This window comes from Salmo salar, unplaced genomic scaffold (genome assembly GCF_905237065.1).
Source record: "Salmo salar unplaced genomic scaffold, Ssal_v3.1, whole genome shotgun sequence".
In the NCBI taxonomy this organism is placed as follows: Eukaryota; Metazoa; Chordata; class Actinopteri; order Salmoniformes; family Salmonidae; genus Salmo; species Salmo salar.
Window position 1 is genome coordinate 104,001 of NW_025549706.1, and position 6,000 is coordinate 110,000.

The 6,000-nt window shown below is 39.9% G+C and overlaps 6 non-coding genes across 6 annotated transcripts; all 6 read left to right on the plus strand.

Moving 5' to 3' along the window:
• Nucleotides 1-659: 659 nt before the first annotated feature.
• Nucleotides 660-731, plus strand: trnaa-ugc (transfer RNA alanine (anticodon UGC)). Its single transcript has one exon. It is a non-coding gene; the product is annotated as a tRNA-Ala (tRNA).
• A 461-nt stretch (nucleotides 732-1,192) lies between these two features.
• Nucleotides 1,193-1,264, plus strand: trnat-ugu (transfer RNA threonine (anticodon UGU)). The gene has a single exon. It is a non-coding gene; the product is annotated as a tRNA-Thr (tRNA).
• Nucleotides 1,265-2,402: 1,138 nt separating this feature from the next.
• Nucleotides 2,403-2,474, plus strand: trnaa-ugc (transfer RNA alanine (anticodon UGC)). Its single transcript has one exon. It is a non-coding gene; the product is annotated as a tRNA-Ala (tRNA).
• A 468-nt stretch (nucleotides 2,475-2,942) lies between these two features.
• Nucleotides 2,943-3,014, plus strand: trnat-cgu (transfer RNA threonine (anticodon CGU)). The gene has a single exon. It is a non-coding gene; the product is annotated as a tRNA-Thr (tRNA).
• A 1,138-nt stretch (nucleotides 3,015-4,152) lies between these two features.
• trnaa-ugc (transfer RNA alanine (anticodon UGC)) lies at nucleotides 4,153-4,224 on the plus strand. The gene has a single exon. It is a non-coding gene; the product is annotated as a tRNA-Ala (tRNA).
• Nucleotides 4,225-4,692: 468 nt separating this feature from the next.
• On the plus strand, nucleotides 4,693-4,764 carry trnat-cgu (transfer RNA threonine (anticodon CGU)). The gene has a single exon. It is a non-coding gene; the product is annotated as a tRNA-Thr (tRNA).
• Nucleotides 4,765-6,000: the final 1,236 nt, after the last annotated feature.

A 6,000-nucleotide genomic window follows, 5' to 3' on the forward strand; every position in this document is an offset into this window, starting at 1 on the left:
AAGCTCCGCCTTATCTCAGCTCACTGGTCACGATAACAACACCCACCCATAGCACTCGCTCCAGCAGGAATATCTCACTGGTCATCCCCAAAGCCAACACCTATTTTGGCCGCCTTTCCTTCCAGTTCTCTGCTGCCAATGACTGGAACGAATTGCAAAAATCGCTGAAGCTGGACACTTATATTTCCCTCACTAACTTTACACATCAGCTATCTGAGCAGCTAACCGATCGCTGCAGCTGTACATAGCACATCTGTAAATAGCCCACCCAATTTACCTACCTCATCCCTATATTGTTTTTATTTACTTTCTGCTCTTTTGCACACCAGTATTTCTACTTGCACATCATCATCTGCTCATCTATCAATCCAACGTTAATTTGCTAAATTGTAATTACTTCGCTACTATGGCCTATTTATTGCCATACCTCCTCATGCCATTTGCACACATTGTATATAGACTTTCTTTTTTCCTATTGTGTTATTGACTGTACGCTTGTTTATTCCATTTGTAACTCTGTGTTGTTGTTTGTGTCGCACTGCTCTGCTTTATCTTGGCCAGGTCGCAGTTCTAAATGAGAACTTGTTCTCCACCAGCTTACCCGGTTAAATAAAGGTGAAATAAAATAAAATAAGAAACATTTTTTTATTTTACAGAAAGGGGTTGTAGCTCAGTGGTAGAGCGCATGCTTTGCATGTATGAGGTCCTGGGTTCAATCCCCAGCTTCTCCATTGAAAATGTGTGCACTGACCCTACTTTCCAGAATGTTGAAATTCTAAGCAGGAAACAGAGATGTGCTAAATAATTTGGTCTTGTAATCTGAACAACGTGCGTTCAATCCCTGTTCATACATTTATAGAACAGAAGTGGCATGGTTGCCATCTTTTATGGCGTCATTTTCAAAAACTGAAGTTCATGGGTTCAATCCCTGTCTGTACGTGGTTTAAGAATTGCTGCTATCATTTCATTGTAGTTTCAATGGAGTGGTGTATCTAAAAAGTACATTGCATTGATATTGCATTTTATTTGCAAATTAAATGGGATGGAAGCTCAGAGGGGGAGTGCATGCAAAATGTGTATGAGGTCCTCGGTTCAATCCCAAGATTCTCCACTGAGTTTATTTGTGTGCCAAATTCACATTTACACAACTACTACTTTCCAGAATGTGTATATATAATTAACAGCGTAGAGTGGCATGGTGGCCAAGTGGTAAGGCGTCGGTCTTGTAAACCGAAGATCATGGGTTCAAATCCCGTCCGTGCCTTTATGAAAGACATCTGATATCATGGACCTGTGCTTCTATTGGAGGACTTTGCAGAAAAAGCAAGTTGTATCGATATTGCAAAACAACTATTTTAGTAAGGGCATGTATCTCTATGGTAGAGCCAGTACTTTACATGTATGCGCTCCAACGTTAATCCCCAACTTCTTTGTTCAGTGTATTTACTTGTTAAATTAGTTTTTGCACAACTCCCACTTTCCAGAATGTTGACATTCTAAGAAGGAAATAGATATGCTAAATCATCTGTTTCTGTAAACTGAAGCACATGGGTTCAATCCTTGTTCGACGTTTATGGAAGATAGCTGATATTATGGAAATGTACATTCATTAGAACAGTGTAAAGAAAAGGTAAATTGTATTGATATGACCACTGCGACCGGAATGCTCTAGTCGGCTGGCCCTCGCTACCTATTCGTCACCAGACCCACAGGCTCCAGGTCATCTATAAGTCTATGCTAGGTAAAGCTCCGCCTTATCTCAGCTCACTGGTCACGATAACAACACCCACCCATAGCACTCGCTCCAGCAGGAATATCTCACTGGTCATCCCCAAAGCCAACACCTATTTTGGCCGCCTTTCCTTCCAGTTCTCTGCTGCCAATGACTGGAACGAATTGCAAAAATCGCTGAAGCTAGACACTTATATTTCCCTCACTAACTTTACACATCAGCTATCTGAGCAGCTAACCGATCGCTGCAGCTGTACATAGCACATCTGTAAATAGCCCACCCAATTTACCTACCTCATCCCTATATTGTTTTTATTTACTTTCTGCTCTTTTGCACACCAGTATTTATACTTGCACATCATCATCTGCTCATCTATCAATCCAACGTTAATTTGCTAAATTGTAATTACTTCGCTACTATGGCCTATTTATTGCCTTACCTCCTCATGCCATTTGCACACATTGTATATAGACTTTCTTTTTTTCTATTGTGTTATTGACTGTACGCTTGTTTATTCCATTTGTAACTCTGTGTTGTTGTTTGTGTCGCAATGCTCTGCTTTATCTTGGCCAGGTCGCAGTTCTAAATGAGAACTTGTTCTCCACTAGCTTACCCGGTTAAATAAAGGTGAAATAAAATAAAATAAGAAACATTTTTTTCTTTAAAGGAAGGGGATGTAGCTCAGTGGTAGAGCGCATGCTTTGCATGTATGAGGTCCTGGGTTCAATCCCCAGCTTCTCCATTGAAAATGTTTGCACTGACCCAACTCCTACTTTCCAGAATGTTGAAATTCTAAGCAGGAAACAGAGATGTGCTAAATAATTTGGTTTTGTAATCTGAACAACGTGCGTTCAATCCCTGTTCATACATTTATAGAACAGAAGTGGCATGGTTGCCATCTTTTATGGCGTCATTTTCAAAAACTGAAGTTCATGGGTTCGATCCCTGTCTGTACGTGGTTTAAGAATTGCTGCTATCATTTCATTGTAGTTTCAATGGAGTGGTGTATCTAAAAAGTACATTGCATTGATATTGCATTTTATTTGCAAATTAAATGGGATGGAAGCTCAGAGGGGGAGTGCATGCAAAATGTGTATGAGGTCCTCGGTTCAATCCCAAGATTCTCCACTGAGTTTATTTCATGTGCCAAATTCACATTTACACAACTACTACTTTCCAGAATGTGTATATATAATTCACAGCGTAGAGTGGCATGGTGGCCAAGTGGTAAGGCGTCGGTCTCGTAAACCGAAGGGCATGGGTTCAAATCCCGTCCGTGCATTTATGAAAGACATCTGATATCATGGACCTGTGCTTCTATTGGAGGACTTTGCAGAAAAAGCAAGTTGTATCGATATTGCAAAACAACTATTTTAGTAAGGGCATGTATCTCTATGGTAGAGCCAGTACTTTACATGTATGCGCTCCAACGTTAATCCCCAACTTCTTTGTTCAGTGTATTTACTTGTTAAATTAGTTTTTGCACAACTCCCACTTTCCAGAATGTTGACATTCTAAGAAGGAAATAGATATGCTAAATCATCTGTTTCTGTAAACTGAAGCACATGGGTTCAATCCTTGTTCGACGTTTATGGAAGATAGCTGATATTATGGAAATGTACATTCATTAGAACAGTGTAAAGAAAAGGTAAATTGTATTGATATGACCACTGCGACCGGAATGCTCTAGTCGGCTGGCCCTCGCTACCTATTCGTCACCAGACCCACAGGCTCCAGGTCATCTATAAGTCTATGCTAGGTAAAGCTCCGCCTTATCTCAGCTCACTGGTCACGATAACAACACCCACCCATAGCACTCGCTCCAGCAGGAATATCTCACTGGTCATCCCCAAAGCCAACACCTATTTTGGCCGCCTTTCCTTCCAGTTCTCTGCTGCCAATGACTGGAACGAATTGCAAAAATCGCTGAAGCTAGACACTTATATTTCCCTCACTAACTTTACACATCAGCTATCTGAGCAGCTAACCGATCGCTGCAGCTGTACATAGCACATCTGTAAATAGCCCACCCAATTTACCTACCTCATCCCTATATTGTTTTTATTTACTTTCTGCTCTTTTGCACACCAGTATTTATACCTGCACATCATCATCTGCTCATCTATCAATCCAACGTTAATTTGCTAAATTGTAATTACTTCGCTACTATGGCCTATTTATTGCCTTACCTCCTCATGCCATTTGCACACATTGTATATAGACTTTCTTTTTTTCTATTGTGTTATTGACTGTACGCTTGTTTATTCCATTTGTAACTCTGTGTTGTTGTTTGTGTCGCACTGCTCTGCTTTATCTTGGCCAGGTCGCAGTTCTAAATGAGAACTTGTTCTCCACTAGCTTACCCGGTTAAATAAAGGTGAAATAAAATAAAATAAGAAACATTTTTTTCTTTAAAGGAAGGGGATGTAGCTCAGTGGTAGAGCGCATGCTTTGCACGTATGAGGTCCTGGGTTCAATCCCCAGCTTCTCCATTGAAAATGTTTGCACTGACCCAACTCCTACTTTCCAGAATGTTGAAATTCTAAGCAGGAAACAGAGATGTGCTAAATAATTTGGTCTTGTAATCTGAACAACGTGCGTTCAATCCCTGTTCATACATTTATAGAACTGAAGTGGCATGGTTGCCATCTTTTATGGCGTCATTTTCAAAAACTGAAGTTCATGGGTTCGATCCCTGTCTGTACGTGGTTTAAGAATTGCTGCTATCATTTCATTGTAGTTTCAATGGAGTGGTGTATCTAAAAAGTACATTGCATTGATATTGCATTTTATTTGCAAATTAAATGGGATGGAAGCTCAGAGGGGGAGTGCATGCAAAATGTGTATGAGGTCCTCGGTTCAATCCCAAGATTCTCCACTGAGTTTATTTCATGTGCCAAATTCACATTTACACAACTACTACTTTCCAGAATGTGTATATATAATTCACAGCATAGAGTGGCATGGTGGCCAAGTGGTAAGGCGTCGGTCTCGTAAACCGAAGGGCATGGGTTCAAATCCCGTCCGTGCATTTATGAAAGACATCTGATATCATGGACCTGTGCTTCTATTGGAGGACTTTGCAGAAATTGCAAGTTGTATCGATATTGCAAAACAACTATTTTAGTAAGGGCATGTATCTCTATGGTAGAGCCAGTACTTTACATGTATGCGCTCCAACGTTAATCCCCAACTTCTTTGTTCAGTGTATTTACTTGTTAACCTGTTGGGTCTAGGGGGCAGCATTTGCACGTCTGGATAAAAAAAATGTACCCGATTTAATCTGGTTACTAATCCTACCCAGTAACTAGAATATGCATATACTTATTATATATGGATAGAAAACACTCTAAAGTTTCTAAAACTGTTTGAATGGTGTCTGTGAGTATAACAGAACTCATTTGGCAGGCAAAACCCTGAGACATTTTCTGACAGGAAGTGGATACCTGATGTGTTGTATTGACTTTAAAGCTATCCCATTGAAAAACACAGGGGTTTAGGAATATTTTGGCACTTCCTATTGCTTCCACTAGATGTCACCAGCCTTTACAAAGTGTTTTGAGTCTTCTGGAGGGAGATCTGACCGAACAAGAGCCATGGAACGGTGATGTCCCATTAGACACCTGGCGCGCTACTTCATGTTGGGTACCCTCGTTCCAATACGTTATAAAAGGCTATGCATTCGTCCACCTTGAATATTATTCATGTTCTGGTTAAAAAGGCCCTAATGATTTATGCTATACAACGTTTGACATGTTTGAACGAACGGAAATATATTTTTTCCCCTCGTTCATGACGAGAAGTCCGGCTGGCTTACATCATGTGCTAACGAGACGGAGATTTTTGGACATAAATGATGAGCTTTTTTGAACAAAACTACATTCGTTATGGACCTGTGATACCTGGAAGTGACATCTGATGAAGAGAATCAAAGGTAATGGATTATTTACATAGTATTTTCGATTTTAGATCTCCCCAACATGACGTCTAGTCTGTATCGCAACGCGTATTTTTCTGGGCACAGTGCTCAGATTATTGCAAAGTGTGATTTCCCAGTAAGGTTATTTTTAAATCTGGCAAGTTGATTGCGTTCAAAAGATGTAAATCTATAATTCTTTAAATGACAATATAATATTTTAACAATGTTTTCTAATTTTAATTATTTAATTTCTGACGCTGACTTGACTGCCGGTTATTGGAGGGAAACGATTTCCTCAACATCAATGCCATAGTAAAACGCTGTTTTTGTATATAAATATGAACTTGAT